The sequence below is a fragment of the Anolis sagrei genome, chromosome 10 (genome assembly GCF_037176765.1).
Source record: "Anolis sagrei isolate rAnoSag1 chromosome 10, rAnoSag1.mat, whole genome shotgun sequence".
NCBI lineage: Eukaryota > Metazoa > Chordata > Lepidosauria > Squamata > Dactyloidae > Anolis > Anolis sagrei.
The window spans coordinates 20698404-20720377 of NC_090030.1; the positions used below are offsets into that span (position 1 = coordinate 20698404).

General features: G+C 45.1%; 1 protein-coding gene across 1 annotated transcript in view; it reads left to right on the forward strand.

The window, feature by feature from the left end:
- Positions 1-1385: 1385 nt before the first annotated feature.
- KLF8 (KLF transcription factor 8) overlaps positions 1386-21974 on the forward strand; it is a 54754-nt gene continuing 34165 nt past the window's right edge. Inside the window, exon 1 of the mRNA XM_060756146.2 lies at positions 1386-1497. The gene's annotated coding sequence lies outside the window, so the exon portion shown is untranslated. The remainder of the gene's footprint in view (positions 1498-21974) is intronic.

Here is a 21974-nt window from a genome sequence, read left to right on the forward strand (position 1 = left end):
GCGCCCACTTTTTGTTTGATGTTCAGGCAGTGCTTCTTGTAGGTCAGAGCATGGTCCAAAGTGACTCCCAGGTATTTGGGATGATGATATGATGATGATATGATAATAATGATGATGATGTATTGTCGAAGGCTTTCATGGCTGGAATCACTAGGTTCTTGTGGGTTTTTTCGGGCTGTATGGCCATGTTCTAGAGCAGGGGTCCTCAAACTAAGGCCCGGGGGCTGGATCCGGCCCTCCAAGGTCATTTACCTGGCCCTTGCTCTGGGTCAACCTAAGTCTGAAACTACTTGAAAGCACACAACAACAATCATATCTCATCAGCCAAAAGCAGGCCCACACTTCCCATTGAAATACGACTAAGTTTATATTTGTTCTTCATTTTAAAGTGTTTTTTGCACTACAATTAAGATATGTGCAGTGTGCATTCATTCATGTTTGTTTTTTTTTTTCAAATTATAATCCGGCCCTCCAACAGTTTGAGGGACTGTGACCTGGCCCTCTGTTTAAAAAGTTCGGGGACCCCTGTTCTAGAGGCATATATAAATGCCTCTAGAACATGGCCATATAGCCCGAAAAAACCCACAAGAACCTAATGATGATGATAGTAATAATATGATGAAAATAATAATGATGATAATACATTATGATAGTAATAATTGTGATAATCATTGTTGTTGTTCATTTGTTCAGTCGTCTCCGACTCTTCGTGACCTCACGGACCAGCCCACGCCAGAGCTCCCTGTCGGCCGTCACCACCCCCAGCTCCTTCAAGGCCAGTCCAGTCACTTCAAGGATGCCATCCATCCATCTTGCCCTTGGTCGGCCCCTCTTCCTTTTACCTTCCACCTTCCCCAGCATCATTGTCTTCTCCAGGCTTTGCTGTCTCCTCATGATGTGGCCGTGATAATCATACAGGATGGCTTTATGGATGGGTTTATGTTGAGCAGATGGGACCCACCAGCAGAGTTTTTAGTTGCACCCAAGAACTTGCCCAGACTCCTCCAAGGTACCCAGGAGGCCACGCCCCTTTGCCCGGGAGGCCACGCCCCTTTGCAGGTGCTGCCTGGCTTAGTGGACTCCTCTGTCTGTGGCTCAGCTCCTCTTCCTCCCTCCAAACCCGCATGTGAGTTGAGCCATTCAGACGTGTGCCTGCCCCCTTCTGCTTTCCCTTTCCCTTTGTCTCTCCCCTTTGTCCCTCCCTGCCTGCCTCTCACCTGGGAGCCAAGCCCAAAGGGGCGTGGCCAGGCGGAGGGGGCGTGGCCTGCGGAGGCGCGACTCCTGCCCCTCCCCTCCCGGCAGCAGAGGTGGCCCCACCCGCCCCGCCCCTCGCCTGAGTGACAGCCCGAGGAGGGTGGGGCCTCTGGGTGGGGCCAGGAGGGAGGGGCGGGAAAAGAAGAGGAGGAGGAGGGCGCCGGAGAGAGAGAGAGAGAGAGAGAGAGAGAGGAGCCACGCCACCGAGGGGCTGCTCCCCGCCTGCTTCCAGGGTCCCGCAAAGTGAGTCCACGCGCGGAGATGGGGTGGGTGGGTGTGCGTGGGGGTGGGTGGATCAGAGAAAGCAATGCATCTCCTTCCAATCCTTGGGATCAATTATTCCTCCCTCCCTTTCCTTTAAGGTGCAAGCTCCACTCTTCTTCCTCTCCTCTTCCTCCTCTTCTTCCTCGGTGGGGGGAGGAGAGCACTTCCTGCAGAGGGGAGGGAGGGGAGGGGGAGGAGAGGGAGGGAGGGGAGGGAACCACGCCCACTCCAAGTGGGCGGGGCGGAGGTGCTGCAGAGTTGACAGCAGGCAAGGAGGGAAGGGGGCGGGGTCACAGCAAGGACTTGAAGGTTAGGGCACAAGGAGTGGGATTGGGGGGGGGGGGTCCTTCCTCCACCTGGCAAGACCTGGCCCCCCCTCTCTTCCTCCTCTGGCTCCCCTTCCCCCTCATCCTGCCCAGTTCCAAAATCAGAGCAGTCAATAAAGAACAACACTCCAAAACAGGGGAATTCCAGACAAGAAACTATCAGGGCCAGCTAATCACCTCCCAACAAAGGATTTCCCCCAAGCAGTAAGAAGCCAGCTCTCTGTAGGTGTGTGTTTGCTAGGGGTTGATTTGGGAAGGTATCCTAATAATCCTCTAAAATCAGGACAGTAAATAAAGACTAACTTACTTACTTAGGCGATCCCTCATTGGCCAAATAGGATAGTGTTCCAGGATAATCTTATTTGTCCTCCAAATAAAGAACAACACTCAAAACCAGGGGAATTTCAGACAAGAAACTATCAGGGTCAGCTAACCGCCTCCCAACAAAGGATTCCTTCAGGCAGTAGGAAGCCAGCTCTATCTCTGTATGTGTGTGTATGCTAGGTGTTGATTTGGGAAGGCATCCTAATGATCCTCTAAAATCAGGACAGTAAATAAAGACTTACTTACTTACTTAGGCGATCCCTTGTTGGCCGAATAGGATAGTCTTCCAGGATAATCTTATTTGTCCTCGAAATAAAGAACAACACTCCAAACCAGGGGAATTCCAGACAAGAAACAATCAGGGCCAGCTAATCACCTCCCAACAAAGGATTCCCCCAGGGAGTAAGAAGCCAGCTCTCTGTATGTGTGTGTGTATGCTAGGGGTTGATTTGGGAAGGCATCCTTATGATCCTCTAAAATCAGAGCAGTCAATAAAGAACAACACTCCAAAACAGGGGAATTCCAGACAAGAAACTATCAGGGCCAGCTAATCACCTCCCAACAAAGGATTTCCCCAGGAAGTAAGAAGGTGTGTGTATGCTAGGTGTTGATTTGGGAAGGCATCCTAAAGATCCTCTAAAATCAGGACAATAAATATAGAACAACACTCCAAAACAGGGGAAGAAACAATCAGGGCCAGCTAATCACTTCCCAAGAAAGGATTCCCCCAGATAGTAAGAAGCCAGCTCTCTGTATGTGTGAGTGTGTGTGCTAGGTGTTGATTTGGGAAGGCATCCTAATGATCCTCTAAAATCAGGAAAGTAATTAAAGAACAGCCCTCCAAAACAGAGGAAGAAACAATCAGGGCCAGCTAATCACCTCCCAACAAAGGATTGCCCCAGGCAGTAAGAAGCTAGCTCTCTGTATGTGTGTGTGTGTGTGTGTGTGTGTGTATGCGTATGCTAGGGGTTGATTTGGGAAGGCATCCTAATGATCCTCTAAAAGCAGGACAGTAAATAAAAAACAACACTCAAAAACAGGAGAATTCCAAACAAGAAACAATTAGGACCAGCTAATCACCTCCCAACAAAGGATTCCCCCAGGCAGTAAGAAGCCAGCTCTCTCTATGTGTATGCTAGGTGTTGATTTGAGGATTCCCCAAGGCAGTAAGTAGTCAGACCTTGAGGGCATTTTGTCAGGAGGGCTTTGATTATGTTTTCCTGCTCTGGTGAAGGGAATTAGATTGGATGGCCTTAAGGCAGCATTTCTCAACTTGGGGGTTGGGACACCTGGGGGGGGGGGTTGTGAGGGGATGTCAGAGGGGTGACCAAAGACCACCAGAAAACACAGCATTTTCTGTTGGTCATGGGGGTTCTTTGTGGGAAGTTTCACTCAATTCTATTGTCGCTGGGGTTCAGAATGCTCCTTGATTGTAGGTGAACTATAAATCCCAGCAACTACAACTCCCAAATATTGTGGTCTATTTTCCCTAAATTCCACCAGTGTTCACATTTGGTTATATTGAGTATTCGTGCCAAACTTGGTCTGGTTCCATCATTGTTTGAGTCCACAGTGCTCTCTGGATGCAGGTGAACTACAACTCCAAAACTCAAGGTCAATGCCCATCAAACCCTTCCAGTATTTTCTGTGTGTCATGGGAGTTCTTTGTGCCAAGATTGATTCAGTTTCATCGTTGGTGGAGTTCAGAATGCTCTTTGATTGTAGGTGAACTATAAATCCCAGCAACTCCCAAATGACAAAATCAAACCTCCCCTAACCCCACCAGTATTCAAATGTGGGTGTATTGGGTATTTGTGCTAAATTTGGTCCAGTGAATGAAAATACATCCTGCACATTAGATATTTACATTGCCATTCATAACAGAAGCAAAATGACAGTTATGAAGTTGCAACCAAAATAATTTTTATGGTTGGGGGTCACCACAACATGAGGAACTGTATTAAGGGGTCGTGGCATTAGGAAGGGTTGAGAAACACTTAGAGTTTGGGTCACTCTGAGTCTGAAACTACTTCAAGGCACACAACAACAACAAAAACAACAACAATCCTAACTAACGTGACTCATCAGCCAAAAGCAGACTACCACACTTGCCACTGAAATACTGCTAAGTTGATATTGGTTAAAATTGTTCTTCAGTTCAAATATTGTATTGTTCTGCCACATACACACATACAGATTTCCACTTTCATTATGTGTATACATTTATTCAATTACTGTATTTTTACCCCACGCTATTTCAACCCCGAAGAGGACTCAGAGCGGCTTCCAAATTGGCAATCATTCAATCCCACAATAAACATAAACATACAAATGCTATATTCATTGTACATGAAAATCAATACAAACCATAACATAGCAATACATTAAATAAACTGTTGCAAACATAACACAGAGACCCGAAATCATAATCCAGAAGCCATTCCAATAATATTACAATTACTTCATAGCTGCCTATTGCACTGTATTATTCTTGGTTCCATAGCCAGGTTTTCTAAAGGACAGGAAGGAAGGAACTGCTTTGATATCACAGGAAAAGGGAGTTCCACAGTTGAGGGGCCACCACCGAGAAGGCCCTGTCCCTCATCCCCACCAGTCACACCTGTGAAGGAGGTGGGACTGAGAGCAAGGCCTCCCCAGAATATCTTAGCATCTGGGCTGGTTCATAGAGGAGATGTGTTCAGACAGGTAAGCTGGGCCAGAACTGTTTAAGGCAGTGGTTCTCAACCTAGGGTCCCCAGATGTTTTTGGCCTACAACTCCCAGAAATCCCAGCTAGTTTATAGCTGTTAGGATTTCTGGGAGCTGTAGGCCAAAAACATCTGGGGACCCCAGGTTGAGAACCACTGGTTTAAGGCTTCCTAGGCTAAAGCCAACACTTTGAATTGTGCTTGGTAGCAGATTGGCAAGCAGTGGAGTTGACGTGACAGGAGAGTTGTATGCTCAGATGAGCAATCTGGCTGCTGCCAATTGGGCTACTTGAAGCTTCTGAACAGTCTTCAAAGGCAGCCCCATGTAGAGTGTGTTGTAGCAGTCTATTCATAGAATCATAGAATTGGAAGAGACCTCATGGGCCATCCAGTCCAACCCCCTGCCAAGAAGCAGGAAAATTGCATTCAAATCACCCCCGACAGATGACCATCCAGCCTCTTTTTAAAAGCTTACAAAGAAGGAGCCTCCACCACACTCCGGGGCAGAGAGTTCCACTGCTGAACGGCTCTCATAGTCAGGAAGTTCTTCCTAATGTTCACATGGAATCTCCTTTCCTGTAGTTTGAAGCCATCGTTCCATTGTGTCCTAGTCTCCAGGGCAGCTTGCTCCCTCCTCCCTATGACTTTATCTCATGTATTTATACATGGCTATCATGTCTCCTCTCAGTCTTCTCTTCTTCAGGCGAAACATGCCCAGATCTTTAAGTCGCTCCTCATGGGGCTTGTGCTCCAGACCTTTGATCCTTTTAGTTGCCTTCCTATTCTTGACAGAAAAGACACCCAAACTGATGGAAACCTCCCTGCAAAGGCCTGGAACTGGGCTTTATAGTGTTGATTATCATGAGGACATGGACGTCTTTACCTTCGAAAGCATAAATTTTCCCAAACATAAATGAAAGAAGCTGTGCCGTGTCCCCATACATTCCGTTATTAATGCAAATATGTATCCGTATCTCTTAGAATGGTTTGGTTGAGCTCTGTTTGGATAATAGAACTGAATGGCTGTGTTGCGAAATGAAGCCAGTCTACACAGTGAGCCCTAGACACACACAAATTGGAGAGTTCTGGCTGTGCAGCTCTAATTGCTCACCTTCCTTATTGGCCCAAACCAAGGCCTTGCTTAGCACAGAATCCCCACTCTGTCACTTACTTCTTGCTGTGGGACTCACTTTAGTGTGAGACTATGCATCCTAGGATCCCACAGATTTCCTTTGCTTCCTGGAATAACTGAAAGGGTTTCCACTGATTGATTTCAGGCTTTCCAAGGAGCTTTCCAAGGTGCTGAACCCTCTTTGGGGGGCCTTTGAGTGCAGCAACTTGGGATGGGTTTCCCATCAAGTCTGGAATAAAACCCAGACTAAACACCTGGAGGAGGCTGAGTGTTGCATCGGACCTTGAGGGCCATTCGATGAGAGGCTTGGGACTCCCATCCAAAGGGATTCTGGGTGTTGCAGTCTCAAACAACTGCAGGGCTGAGTGTTGCATATTCAGGGGCCCAAAGATGATGTTTAAGGGCGCTCATATGTCCCAATCCGCCCCCAGGGCCACTGCCACAGTGTCATGGGATGATTCAGGAGACTTATTGCAGAGATTATATGGGAAACATCTCAAACCACTGAATATAAATGCAGCATATGGCTATATTACAGCAAGTCCCCCTGAGTGCCATTTGCCTGGTCTTTTTGTGTTTTGCTGGGGTGGGATGGGTGTGTATATATATAGTATAGATGTCCATTTTTCACCTGGGTAAATGAAGTGGCTTTAGCAGGAGGCTGTTAACTGTCTGCGTAAGGGAAGAACATAATAGCTGGAGGGCTTTGCGTTGCAAGAAAAGGGAACTTCCTGGCCCTCCGAATGATGTGGAACTGCAAATCCGAGCAGCCTTACAGACATCATTTTCCAATGGAGAGGCATGCTGGGAATTGCAGTCCACCCAAATCGGGTTCCCCCATGGATTCCTTGTTGGGCCAGGAACAACCCTTTGGGTGGCAACCAGGGGCGGCTCAACTCATTATGCAAAGTAAGCATTTGCAGTATAGTTGATTTTGCCCAGGGGCGCTCTTGGGGGACAACAGACCTTGACGTATGCGAGTTATAGTTACTGAGTTATATAGTTCACCTACGATCAAAGAGCATTTTGAACTCCAATGATGGAATTGAACCAAATATGCCACACAGAACTCCCACGACCAACATAAAATATATATCAGTGATTGGTTGGGGGGGAGGGGCGCCAAAATACTGTTTGCTTACCGTTGAAAATTACCTAGGGCCGCCTCTGGCGGCAACTACTCCATTGACTCAGATAATAATAATAATAATAATAATAATAATAATAATAATAATAATGTATTGTCGAAGGCTTTCATGGCCGGAATCACTGGGTTGTTGTAGGTTTTCTGGGCTATATGGCCATGTTCTTGAGGCATTTTCTGCTGACGTTTCGCCTGCATCTATGGCAACCATCCTCAGAGGTAGTGAGGTCTGTTAGAACTAGGAAAAAGGGTTTATATATCTGTGGAAAGACCAAGGTGGGACAAAGGACTTTTGTCTGCTGGAGCTAGGTGTGAATGTTTCAACTGACCACCTTGATTAGCACTTCATGGCTTGGAAGTGCCTGGGGGAATCTTTCTTTGGGAGGTGATTTGATGTGCCTGATTGTTTATTTTCTCAGTTCTTGTGGGTTTTTTCGGGCTATATGGCCATGTTCTAGAGGCATTTCTCCTGACGTTTCGCCTGCATCTATGGCAAGCTTCCTCAGACCTCACCTCTGAGGAAGCTTGCCATAGATGCAGGTGAAACGTCAGGAGAAATGCCTCTAGAACATGGCCATATAGCCCGAAAAAACCCACAAGAACTGAGTGATTCCAGCCATGAAAGCCTTCGACAATACATTGTTTATTTTCTGTTGTTGTTGGACCACTCTCACAACCACCATGTCAGACTACACAGAGAAGCCATTGAAATCCATAAGCATGTGGACTATTTCAACAGAAAGGAAGAAACCATGAAAATGAACAAAATTTGGCTAACAGTATTAAAAAACTCTAAAATTACAACAGCAAAACAGCTACCTCTGAGGATGCTTGCCATAAATGCAGGCGAAACGTCAGGAGAAAATGCCTCAAGAACATGGCCATATAGCCCGGAAAACCTACAACAACCCAATAATAATAATAATAATAATAATAATAATAATAATAATAATCTTTATTTATACCCCGTCACCATCTCCCCAAGGGACCTGGAGCGGCTTACATGAGGCCAAGTCCAACAACACATCAATAAAAACAACAAGCAATAAGCAATTAAACAATACAACTAATATAACTCACATATAGACAATATCACACAAAGATTTAGAAACCTATTAAATTCTACATCTATGCTGTAGAATTTAATGCAGTTTGACACCACTTTAACTCAATGCTATGGGATCCTGGGATTGGAAATTAGATGAGGCACTCACACTCTTTGACAGAGAAGGTGAAAGGCCTTTTAAAACTACAGCTCCCATGATTCTACAGCATTGAGCCATGGAAGTTAAAGTGGCATGAAACTGCATTAATTTTGTAGTGTAGATGCACCCTCCATCATCTCCCTTTGTTGAGAGAAGAGGAGCGGATGGAAAAATGGTGGTTAGAATGGAAGCAGCTGAGCTTTGGTAGGACCTGTGCCTTATTGTTATGGTTATCTATATATTTATGGATTTTTACTGAATTTTTTTAAAACCAATGACATTTAATTCTGTTATAATGTTGATATATTTGTGGATTTTAAATTGTACTCAAATGAGTATCTTTTTAGAGAGAAAATGTCGGATATCAACAACAATAATAATTATCAACACCATTCAGTTCTTGTGGGTTTTTTCGGGCTATCTGGCCATGTTCTAGAGAACATGGCCATATAGCCCGAAAAAACCCACAAGAACTGAGTGATCCCGGCCATGAAAGCCTTCGACAATACAATCAACACCATCCTTACAATTTTGGAAGCAGAAAAGCATTTTACATCATTGACTGGCTATGGCCTGAACCCCAAACTCCCCTTTTCTTTGGGAAAGTGGCAGCTTGGCCCTTCATCCCTCTGAAGCATTTGTGGCTTTTGCTCAGAAAAAAAAAGTATATTTTTGCATAGAAAGCGTCCTGCAGCTGTAAAACTCATCCTGAATGGAAAAATGCATCTTGTCCCATAGAGGCTCTTGAAAGCCAGGGAGCAGGGTTTCTGACCATCTCAAAAGTAGTTTAAAGCATCCCTTCTGCCTCTCATTTGGGCTGCCTTTTTGGGGGGCTGCAAGCATGGCCTCGGTTTTGTCGAATCCTTGCAGCCTGTGCATCTTTGGTGCAGAGAAACCTTTTTTTCCGCTCGGCTTCTCCTCTGCGTTCAGATGAACTGAGCAAGGGCATCCAGGCTGGCTTGAGGAGAGGCTGCGTGCCTGTAACAGGCCAGAGTTTCCCTGCCTCTCCCTCTCTGCCGAAGGCGTTGGGAACTCAGGAGGTGGAAGGTGGCCCAGATTAGCAGGCAGCAGGCTGCGCTCCCCTTACTGGTTGTGATAAGCCTCTTGCGGCTGTGCCATTGTGACCCCACATGGCCTCTGAAAGGCCATAGGGCCAGGCCAGCCTTCCCTTTCTCTTCCCTTCCCTCCTGTTCACTCCCCTTCTTCCATTCCTCTTCCTTTTCTCTTCCATTCCTTTTCCTTTCTTTTCCCTTCCCTCCTGTTCCCTTCCCATCTTCTTTTCCTTCTCTTCCCTCCTGTACCATTTCATTCTTCCTTCCTTTCTCTTCGATTTGCACCTGTTCCCTCCTATTTCTTTTTCTTTCCTCTTCCTTTCTTCCCATCCCTCTCTCTTTCCTCCCTCCCTTCCTTTTCCCTTCCCTTCTTCTTCCCTTCCCTCCTGTTATCTTCCCTCCTTCTTCCCTTTCGCTTCCCTTCCCCATCTGTTCCCTTCCCTTCTTCCTTCCTCCCCTTTCTCTTCCCTTCCCTCCTGTTCCTTCCCATTCCCCTTTCTTTTCTCTTTCTCTTCCCTTCTTTCCTTCCCTTTCTCTTCCCTTCCCTCCTGTTCCCTTTTCTTCTTTTTCCTTTCCCTTCTCTTCCCTCCCGTTTCCTTCCCTTCTTCTTCCCTTCCTTTTCTCTTCCATTTTTTTCTGTTCTCTTTCCTTCTTTCCTTTTTCTTCCCTTCCTTCCTCTTACCTCCCATTCCTCCTTCCTGTCTTTCTCTTCCCTTCCCTCCTCTTCCCTCCCATTCCTCTTCCCTTCCCTCCTGTTCCCTTCCTTTCTCATTCTCTTTTGCTTCTCTCCTGTTCCCTTTCCTTCTTATTCCCTTTCTCTTCCCTTCCCTCCTGTTCCCTTCCTTTCTTCTTTCCTTCTCTTCCCTCCTGTTCCCTTTTCTTCTTTTTTCCTTTCCCTTCTCTTCCCTCCCGTTTCCTTCCCTTCTTCTTCCCTTCCTTTTCTCTTCCCTTTCCTTCTGTTCCCTTTCCTTCTTCTTTCCTCCTTCTTCCCTTCCCTCCTCTTCCCTCCCATTCTTACCTTCCCTCCTGTTCCCTTCCTTTCTCATTCTCTTTTGCTTCTCTCCTGTTCCCTTCCCTTCTTATTTTCTTTCTCTTCCCTTCCCTCCTGTTCCCTTTTCTTCTTTTTCCTTCCCCCGTTTCCTTCCCTTCTTCTTCCCTTCATTTCTCTTCCCTTTCCTTCTGTTCCCTTCTTCTTTCCTTTTTCTTCCCTCCCCTCCTCTTCCCTCCTCTTCTCTCCCATTCCTCTTACCTTCCCTCCTGTTCCCTTCCTTTCTCATTCTCTTTTGCTTCTCTCCTGTTCACTTCCCTTCTTATTCCCTTTCTCTTCCCTTCCCTTCCTTTCTTTTTTCCTTCTCTTCCCTCCTGTTCCCTTCTCTTCTTCTTTCCCTTCTCTTCCCTTCCTTTCTTCTTTCTTTCCCTTCCCCCCCCCTTCCCTCCTGTTCCCTTTCCTTTCTCTTCCCTTCCCTCCTGTTCCCATCCCTGCTTCTTTCCTTCCCTTTCCCTTCCCTTCCCTTTCCCTTCCCTCCTGTTCCCTTCCCTATTTCTTTCTTTTCTTTTCTCTTCCCTTCCTTTCCCTTCCCCTTGTTTCTGCTCCTCCTTGTCACTTGGTAGCAAGTAGCAGTTGTTTTGTTTGATAATGACCATGACCATGATGGTGACATTGACGATAATGATGATGATAATGGCAGGTGGCGGTGATTGGTTGAAATTTACCTTCTCTTGCACTTTCTCCCACCCTATTGCTTGCTTAGCTTGCCCAGTTCTTTGCATGCTTTCCCCATATGATAAATTCATTTATTTTGGTGACTTATTTTATTTATACCCCTCCTTTGCGCTCATGGAAACACAACCCAACTTCCTCCATGTGCTGGAAGTTTGTGGTTGTGCTTATGAAGGGTCATTGGCCAAACCCAGCTTGACCATCCCTGTGGGTGTGCTTAGGGCAGTGGTTCTCAACCTTGCTAATGCCGTGACCCCTTAATGCAGTTCCCTATGTTGTGGTGACCCCCAACCATAATATTGTTTTCATTGCTACTTGATACTTGTCATTTTACTACTGTCATAAATCATAAATATCCGCTATGCAGGATGGATTTTCATTCACTGGACTAAATTGAGCACAAATACCCAATATGCCCAAATGTGAATGCTAGTGGGGTTGGGGGGAGGATTGATTTTGTCATTTGGGAGTTGTAGTTGCTGGGATTTATAGTTCACCTATAATCAAAGAACTTTCTGAACTCCAGCAATGATGGAATTGAATCAGACCTGGCCACACAGAAATCCCATGACCAACAGAAAATGCTAGAATGGCTTAGTGGGCATTGACCTTGAGTTTGGGAGTTGTAGTTCACCTAAATCCAGAGAGCACTGTGGACTCAAACAATGATAAATCTGGACCAAAATTAGCACGAACACTCAATATGTTCAAATGTGGACTCTGGTGGAGTTTGGGGAAAATAGACCTTGACATTTGGGAGTTGTAGTTGCTGGGATTGATAGTTCACCTACAATCAAAGAGCATTCTGAACCCCACCAATGATAGAATTGGGCCAGACTTCCCACACAGAACCCCCATGACCAACAGAAAATATTGTATATTCCGATGGTCTTCGGGACCCCTCTAACACCCCCTCGTGACCCCCCCAGGTTGAGAAACACTGGTTTAGGGGGACTAACAATATTTGTGGTCCAAAAGGCATTTCGCAGTGACGTCCTTCCAAGGGGCACCCAAGCCATCGGAGCTTTTCAGCTGCATTTCCTCCTGGAAAGAGGGTCTTAGGCCCCTTTTGCAGGTGCATAGATCATGCTCCCCTTCCCTTCCAGTCCTCAGCTGAGAGAGCTCTGTTGCAAGCCGTGGTTGCTTCCCTCCTCCTCCTCTTCCTCCTCCTCCTCTGCGTTCCTTCCTCTGGTGCCAGGAGGCAGAGCGGTGACACAGAGCTGGGAAGGTCACAGCTGTGAGCGGGGAGGGGGCCTGTGCACATGCATACACACACAGAGAGAGCTATAGTGAAGGGAAAAGGGAGGGTCTGAAGGGTGGAGGCCTAGCTCCGCTCCCTCTTTCCTCGCAATGCAAGCCAGCATCGTGTTGCTTGACAAAACTCAGATGTTTTGACCATTTAAACACTACAGAACGCACTGCTTCCACCCCATCATCCGTGATGCAAGTATGGATGTGGTTGGACCCACTTTTACTGCTTTGGCTCACTGCTGTGGAATCCTGGGAATTACACTATGCAACAAAATTTGAAAAACAAAAACCGTTCCTGGTTTGAAAGTATTATTTCCTGTTTAATTGTGCAGTCCTTACTTTGAAAGTAGTTGTTAAACTCCAAAACCTTTGTTTCTGTGGCTGCTACAAGCTAGGTTGATTTGGTTGAGACTCAAATATTGATCGAAAAACTAGAACAAACTGTGCTATACCAGGATGTCCCAGGAAAACAAAGTTTTTGCAATTTAATAAACTTTTTCCATGTTTTGATAATAGAACCAATTAGGAAATGATATTTGTAATCCAAGAACAAAAATTATGCAACATAGTGCTATTATGTTTCTTATTATTATGTTTAATGTGTTTATTTATATCCATTTTTTTTCTCTCAACAAAGATTTTTTTTTGTTGTGTCAGCAGTGACTTGAGAAACTACAAGTCGCTTCTGATGTGAGAGAATTGGCCGTCTGCAAGAACGTTGCTCAGGGGACGCCTGGATGATCTGACGTTTTTATCATCCTTGTGGGAGGCTTCTCTCATGTCCCCGCATGAGGAGCTGGAGCTGATAGAGGGAGCTCATCTGCCTCTCCCCAAATTCAAACCTGCGACCTGTCGGTCTTTAGTCCTGCCGGCACAGGGGTTTAACCCACTGCACCACCGGGGGCTCCCCAACAAAGGAGATGCAATAATAATAATAATAATAATAATAATAATAATAATAGAATAGTGTCATAGGTACTTTGAGTCTCCTTTGTGTAGAGAAAAAGCAGTGCATAAATAAACATAATAATAAACACAACTAGTGATCGGCACACTGGGTACAGTGCCTAAAGACCTTGGTCTGCACTTACAAACAATCGGTGCTGGCAAAATTACCACCTGTCATCTGCAAAAGACCACCCTACTGGGATCTGCATGCATTACTCGCCGATACATCACACGGTGCTAGACACTTGGGAAATGTCCGACGTGTGATCCAATACAAAAGCCAGCATAGTCATGGGGGTTCTGTGTGGGAAGTTTGGCCCAATTCTCTCGTTGGTGGAGCTCAGAATGTTCTTTGATTGTGAGTGAACTATAAATCCCAGCAACTACAACTCCCAAATGTCAAAGTCTGTTTTCCCCAAACTCCTCCAGTGGTCACGTTTGGGCATATTGAGTATTTGTGCCAAGTTTGGACCTGATCCATGATCCTGATCCAAACTGGTGGGGTTGGGGAAGAGTATTGATTTTGTCATTTGGGAGTTATAGTTGCTGGGATTTATAGTTCACCTACAATCAAAGAGCATTCTGAACTCCACCAACTATGTAATTGAACCAAACTTGGCACACAGAAGTCCCACGAGCAACAGAAAATACTGGAAGGTTTTGGTGAGCATTGACCTTGAGTTTGGGAGTTGTAGTTCACCTACATCCAGAGACCACTTTGGACTCAAACAATGATGGATCGGGACCAAACTTGGCTCAAATACTCAATATGCCCAATTGTGGACACTGGTAGAGTTTGGGGAAAATAGACCTTGACATTTGGGAGTTGTAGTTCACCTACATCCAGAGACCACTTTGGACTCAAACAATGATGGATCGGGACCTAACTTGGCACAAAAACTCAATATGCCCAAATGTGGACACTGGTAGAGTTTGGGGAAAATAGACCTTGACATTTGGGAGTTGTAGTTCACCTACATCCAGAGATCACTTTGGACTCAAACAATGATGGATCGGGACCTAACTTGGCACAAAAACTCAATATGCCCAAATGTGGACACTGGTAGAGTTTGGGGAAAATAGACCTTGACATTTGGGAGTTGTAGTTCACCTACATCCAGAGACCACTTTGGACTCAAACAATGATGGATCAGGACCAAACTTGGCACAAATACTCAATATGCCCAAATGTGGACACTGGTAGAGTTTGGGGAAAATAGACCTTGACATTTGGGAGTTGTAGTTCCTGGGATTTATAGTTCACCAACAATCAAAGAGCAATCTGAACTCCATCAACGATAGAATTGGGCCAAACTTCCCACACAGAACCTCAATGACCAACATAAAATATTGTGTTTTTTGATTATCTTTGGTGACCCCTCTGTCTCCCCCTTACAACCCCCCCAGGGATTGCGACCCCCAGGTTGATGTAGATGCATCCAGAGTTTGCAAGATGGCTTGGGCTTTTCGATGACGAATCAGACCCCATTCCTGCTCTGCAATGTCCACAAGGCTATACATTTACCTGCTATAAATCTCCATTAGGAGATTTAAGAGAATCAAACTAGGGTCCGGAGCCTTGTTTAGCCAACACATTTTGGGAGCAAGCTTTCTCGGCAGACAGGTCATATGTTACGAAGGTTGGAAACTTATGCAAAGATCTCCTCCTTGGCCTAGCAATCTAGTTTTACATTCTGGTTGCACTGGGAGGAACTGGTGAGAAGGGGCCGCGGGACCAGGCTCCTGGCAAGCGCAGGGCATGAAATATTCATGGCTGGAAAGGGATCTGGTGGCAAGATAAGGCTTGTCAAGAGCGGAAGGGAAGCACTCTTTCGTTGCTTCTGGGTATGATGTGTCCCCAGAACTGGCTAGATGTCCACATTTCCTTATGTAACATGGCTGTTTCAATGTTGAAGAGTGTCAGGAGCAACTTGAGAAACTGCAAGTCGCTTCTGGTATGAGAGAATTGGCTGTCTGCAAGGACGTTGCCCAGGGGATGCCTGGATGTTTTACCATCCTGTGGGAGGCTTCTCTCATGTCAACCAGATGAGAAGCTGAAGCTGACAGATGGGAGCTCACCCGCTCCCTGGATTCAAACCACTGACCTTTTGGTCAGCAGTCCTGCTGCCACAAGGGTTCAACCCATTGCACCACCAAGGGCTCCTATGGTGGGGCATTCAGTCCATGTTGATCTTTCTACCTTGTGTTTTTGTGTATATATTTGAGTTTCTTGTGTACGGTTTTTATATTTTTTAATATTTTTATACTATGTGTTGTTGTTTTTAATAGAATTTCTTGATTGTTTTTACTGTTTAATTGTTATGGCATCAAATTGTTGACGATTTGTGAACAGCTCCGAGTCGCCTCTGGGCCGAGAGGAACAGTATACAAATATCGTTAATAAATAAATAAAAGCAGGATATAAATTTTAAAAAAATCATCACCATCATCATTATATGTAATAATAATAATAATAATAATAATAATAATAATAATGGGTTGTTGTAGGTTTTTTTGGGCTCTATGGCCATGTTCTAGAGGCATTCTCTCCTAACGTTTCGCCTGCATCTATGGCAAGCATCCTCAGAGGTAGTGAGGTCTGTTGGAACTAGAAAAAATGGGTTTATATATCTGTGGAATGAGCAGGATGGGACAAAGGATTCTTGTCTGCTGGAGCTAGGTGTGAATGTTTCAACTGACCCACCTTGATGATTAGCATTTGATGGCCTGGCAGTGCCTGGGGCAATCTTTTGTTGAGAGGTGATTAGATGTCCCAGATTGTTTCCCCTTTGTTATTTTACTGTTTTACTGTTCTAGAGTTTTTTTTAATACTTGTAGCCAGATTTTGTTCATTTTCATGGTTTCCTCCTTTCTGTTGAATAATAATAATAATTTTATTACCCATCTCTCCCTGGGGCTCCAAGTGGGATGCAACATTATTAAAATGAGATATCACACTATTAAAATAAATACAAGATACGCAGAGTTAAAATGCACTGATGAAATGCAGTCTCACAACTTAAAATTGATGGGTATGTTTTAATACGTGTATTTTATTGCATGAGTTGTGGTGCTGCAATGGGTTAAACCCTTGTGCCGGCTGGACTGCTGACCTGAAGGTAGAGTTGCTGACTTGAAGGTTGCTGGTTCAAATCTGTGAGATGGGATGAGCTCCCGTCTGTCCGCTCTAACACGTGGGGACATGAGTGAAGTCTCCGAGAAGGCTGGTAACACATCCGGGCGTCCCTTGGGCAATGTCTCTGTAGACATCCAATTCTCTCACACCAAAAACAACTTGCAGTATGTTAACTATAAATCCCTCCAACTACAACTCCCAAATAACAAAATCAATCCCCCCCTCCAACCCAACCATTCCGGTCAAATTTGGGCGTATCAGGTTTTTGTGCCAAATTTGGTCCAGTGAATGGAAATACATTCTGCATATCAGATAATAATAATAATAATAATAATAATAACAACAATAATAAATATAGGTAAAGGTTTCCCTTTGACATTAAGTCCAGTCATGTCTGACTCTGGGGTGTTGCCACTCATCTCAATTTCTAAGCCAAAGAGCCGGCGTTGTCCATAGACACCTCCAAGTTCATGTGGCCGGCATGACTGCATGGAGCGCCATTACCTTCCCGCCAAAGCGGTACCTATTGATCTACTCACAGCCCTTAGAAGAGCGTAAAGCCCTTAGAAGAGCGAACAGAACTATGCCATTGGCTTGCAAATGGTTGCAGCGAGCCACTTTTGCTTTGCGTTTGTTGTCAGCCACCAGAAGAAAATCTTCATCTAAATTGCAATAAATCAATCGGTTGGCCCATGCTTCATTCTCACCAGAGCCTTGCAAAAGAGGAACGGAAGCAGTTTGTGTGTCTGCAAGGGTTGGAGATAGCTACAGCTGGACGAATGGACAGGGCAGGGATCCTGTTTCAAATGTTCCAGGGAATTGGATCTGGAGCGCAGCCTGAGCCCAGCCAACTGGGGTCACTGGCGATGAGAAGAAACAGTGGCCAAAGTTTTTCCACTGGCAGTGTTGTTGTTGTTATTGTTGCTGTCATTATTATTATCACTAGCCGTCCCCTGCCACACGTTGCTATGGCCCACATGGGGGTTCTGTGTGGGAGGTTTGTCCCAATTCTATTGTTGGTGGGGGTTCAGAATGCTCTGAGATTGTAGGTGAACTATAAATCCCAGCAACTACAACTCCCAATGTCAAAATTCTATTTTTCCCAAACTCCACCAGTGTTCACATTTGGGCATATGGAGTATTCGTGTAGAGTTTGATCCAGAACCATCATTGTTTGAGTCTACAGTGATCTCTGGATGTAGGTGAACTACAACTCCAAAACCAAAGGACACTGTCCACCAAACCCTTCCAATATTTTCTGTTGATCATGGGAGAACTGTGTGCCAAGTTTGCCCCAGTTCTGTCATTAGTGGGGTTCAGAATGCTCTTTGATTGTAGGTGAACTATAAATCCCAGCAACTACAACTCCCAAATGACAAAATCATTTTTTGAGTGAAGGACATACATTGGGTTGTTAGGTGTCTTGTGTCCAATTTTGGTGTCAATTCGTCCAGTGGTTTTTGAGTTAATCCCACAAAAAAAAAATTACATTTTTATTTATATAGATTATTATTGTTGCTGTTGTTATTATTATTACTATTATTATTATTATTATTATTATTATTATTATTACAACACTATGTAACATGATTTTTGTTCCTGGGTTATACATGTCATTTCCTAATTGGTTCTATCATAAAAACATGGAGAAAGATTATTAAACTGCACAAACTTTGTTTTGGAGGGAGGGACATCATGCAGTACATTTTGCTATAGTTTTTCAATGAATATAAGGTAAAGGTTTTCCCCTGACATTAAGTCTAGTTGAGTCCAACTCTGGGGGTTGGTGCTTTTCTCCATTTCTAAGCCGAAGAGCCAGCATTGTCCATAGACACCTCCAAGGTCATGTGGCCAGCATGACTGCATGGAGCATCATTACCTTCCCGCCGGAGTGGTACCTATTGATCTACTCACATTTGCATGGTTTTCCCCTGACATTAAGTCTAGTCGTATCCAACTCTGGGGTTGGTGCTCTTTTCTAAGAAGAAGGGCCGGCTTTGTCCATAGACACCTCCAAGGTCATGTGGCCAGCATGTCTGCATCGAGCACTGTTACCTTCCCACCGGAGCGGTGCCTATTGATCTAACTCACATTTGCATGTTTTCGAACTGCTAGGTTGGCATCATTATCATAATCATAATCATCATCTATATAAATAAAAATGTAATGTTCATTTGTGGGATTAACATAACTCAAAAACCACTGGACGAATTGCCACCAAATTTGGCAAGACACCTACTAACCCAAGTAGTGACCATCACTCAAAAAATTGATTTTGTCATTTGGGAGTTGTAGTTGCTGGGATTTATAGTTAACCTACAATCAAAGAGCATTCCGAACTCCACCAATAATGGAATTGAACCAAACTTAGCACACAGGACTCCCATTACCAACAGAAAACACTGGAAGGATTTGGTGGGCATTGACCTTGAGTTTGGGAGTTGTAGTTCACCTACATCCAGAGAGCTCTGTGGACTCAAACAATGATGGATCTGGACCAAACATGGCACAAATACTCAATCTGCCCAAATGTGAACACTGGTGGAGTTTGGGGAAAATAGAATCTTGACATTCGGGAGTTGTAGTTGCTGGGATTTATAGTTCACCTACTATCAAAGAGCATTCTGAACACCAGCAACGACGGAATTGAACCAGTCTTGGCACACAGAACTCCCATGACCAATGGAAAATACTAGAAGGGTTTGGTGGGCAGTGTCCTTTGGTTTTGGAGTTGTAGTTCACCTACATCCAGAGATCACTATGGACTCAAACAATGATGGATCTGGACCAAACTCTACACGAATACTCAATATGCCCAAATGTGAACACTGGTGGAGTTTGGGGAAAATAGAATCTTGACATTTGGGAGTTGTAGTAGCTGGGATTTATAGTTCACCTACAATCACAGCACATTCTGAATCCCAACAACGATAGAATTGGGCCAAACCTCCCATACAGAACCACCATGTGGGCCACAGCTATGTGTGGCAGGGGACGGCTCATAATAATAATAATAATAATAATAATAATAATAATAATAATGTGCCCCCTTCTCCTCTTCTCTTTCCTATCTCTCTCTCCACGGGTAGCACTGGTTCTGCAAGCAAGGCCTGGCATGCAAGGGAGGAGCAGAAGGAGCCGCCCCGGCAGCTCTGTGTTCTTCCACTTTTGGCAAAAGCTGGTGGCTCCAAGGTGAAGCGGAGGTTGCAGAGAGGTGGACAGAGGCCACACCTGTCTCCTGGCCCTCCTCTTTGCTTTGCCTGGGGTTGCTCCTCATTCTCCTCCTTGTCGATTCTCCTCCTTATTGAGCAGGAGGGGCTCTGGGTGCGCCCTCTGCCTTTGGGTGCGGCCCCCGCCTGCTTCCTCTCCTCCCTTGGCCGGGCTTCGGAAAGCCGAGCCACGAAGCCTTCCTTTCTGGCATCTTCAAAAAGAATCACAGAATCATAGAGTAGGAAGAAAACCCATGGGCCATCTAGTCCAACCCCCTTTTTCTTCCAGGCAGGAAAAGCACAATCAAAGCCCCCCCAACAGATGGCCATGTAGCCTCAATAATAATAATAATAATAATAATAATAATAATAATAATACTGAAGAGCCCCCGGTGGCGCAGTGGGTTAAAGCACTGAGCTGCTAAACTTGTTGACTGAAAGGTCGCAGGTTCGAATCCGGGGAGCGGCATGAGCTTCCGCTGTCAGCCCCAGCTTCTGCCAACCTAGCAGTTCGAAAACATGCAAATGTGAGTAGATCAATAGGTACCGCTCCGGCGGGAAGGTAACAGCGCTCCATGCTGTTATGCCGGCCACATGACCTTGGAGGTGTCTACAGACAACGCTGGCTCTTCAGTTTAGAAATGGAGATGAACACCAACCCCCAGAGTCAGACATGACTGGACTTAATGTCAAAGGGAAACCTTTACCTATATAATAATAATAATAATAATAATAATTATTATTATTATTATTATTATTATTATTATCTGATATGCAGGATGTATTTCCATTCTTCGGCTTAGAAATGGAGATGAGCACCAACCCACAGAGTCGGAAACGACTGGACTTAATGTCAGGGGACAACCTTTACCTTTACCTAATAATACTGATTATAATAGCAATAGCAATAATAACAACAATAAGAATGTTTTTTTGCGTCAGGAGCGGCTTGAGAAACTGCAATGATCAAGGGTCTGGATACAAGCCCTATGAGGAGTGGCTTAAAGAGCTTGGCATGTTTAGCCTGAAGAAGAGAAGGCTGAGAGGATACATGATAGCCACGTATAAATACGTGAGAGGAAGTCATAGGGAGGAGGGAGCGAACTTGTTTTCTGCTGCCCTGGAAACTAGGACGTGGAACAATGGCTTCATAGTACAAGAAAGGAGATTCCATCTGAACATGAGGAAGAACTTCCTGACTATGAGAGCCGTTTAGCAGTGGAACTCTCTGTCCCGGAGTGTGGTGGAGGCTCCTTCTTTGGAAGCTTTTAATCCGAGGCTGGATGGCCATCTGTCGGGGGTGGTTTGAATGCAATTTTCCTGCTTCTTGGCAGAATATGGTTGGACTAGATGGCCCATGAGGTCTCTTCCAACTCTATGATTCTGATGTGAGAGAATTGGCTGTCTGCAAGAACGTTACCTAGGGGACACTGAGATGTTTTACCATACTGTGGGAGTCTTCTCACATGTCTCCACATGGGAAGCTGGAGCTGACAGACAGGAGCTCACCCCGCTCAAACCATTAACCTTTCGGTCAGCAGTCCTGCTTCGCAAGGGAATAATACTGATATAGTTGGAAGAGACATGGGCCATGCAGTCCAACCTCTTTCTGCCTTCACGTAAGAAAAGCACACTCAAAGTACACCAACAGATGGCCTTTCAGCCTCTGCTGACAAATCTCCTAAGAAGGAACATCCATTGAACCCTGAGGCAGAGAGTTCCTCTGTTGAACAGCTCTTCTTCTTACAAACAGGAAGTTCTTCCTGATGTTCAAGTGGAATCGCCTTTCCTGTCATTTGAACTCATGGCTCCTAGAAGACAAGCCTGCTCCCTCTTCCTTATGACAGCCTTTCAAATATTTAAACATGGCTCTCATTTCTCCTTCTCTATTGGAGGCTAAGCAGACCCAGCTCTTTAAGTTGCACCTAAGAGGGATTATTCATAGTCTCCAGACATTTGACCCATTTAGTGGCCCTTCTCTGGACAACTTCCAGCTTAGTGTCAACATCTCTCTTAAATTGTGGGGCCCAGAATTGGATACAGTATTTCAGGTGAGGTATGATAGAGGGGTACCATGACTTCCCTTGGCTTTCTTTTTTGCGGGAGGGTATGTGCATTAAGCAGAGGCTGGGTGGCCATCTGTCGGGAGTGGTTGGATTGTGTCTTCCTGCATGGCAGGAAAGGGGTTGGGCTGGATGGCCTCTTAGGGTCCCTTCCAATTCTAAAATTTTGTGTTTGTGGCCCTTCAACTGTCCCGGAAGCCTCAGCCACATCTACACTGGCCATTTGATGCAGTTTCAAA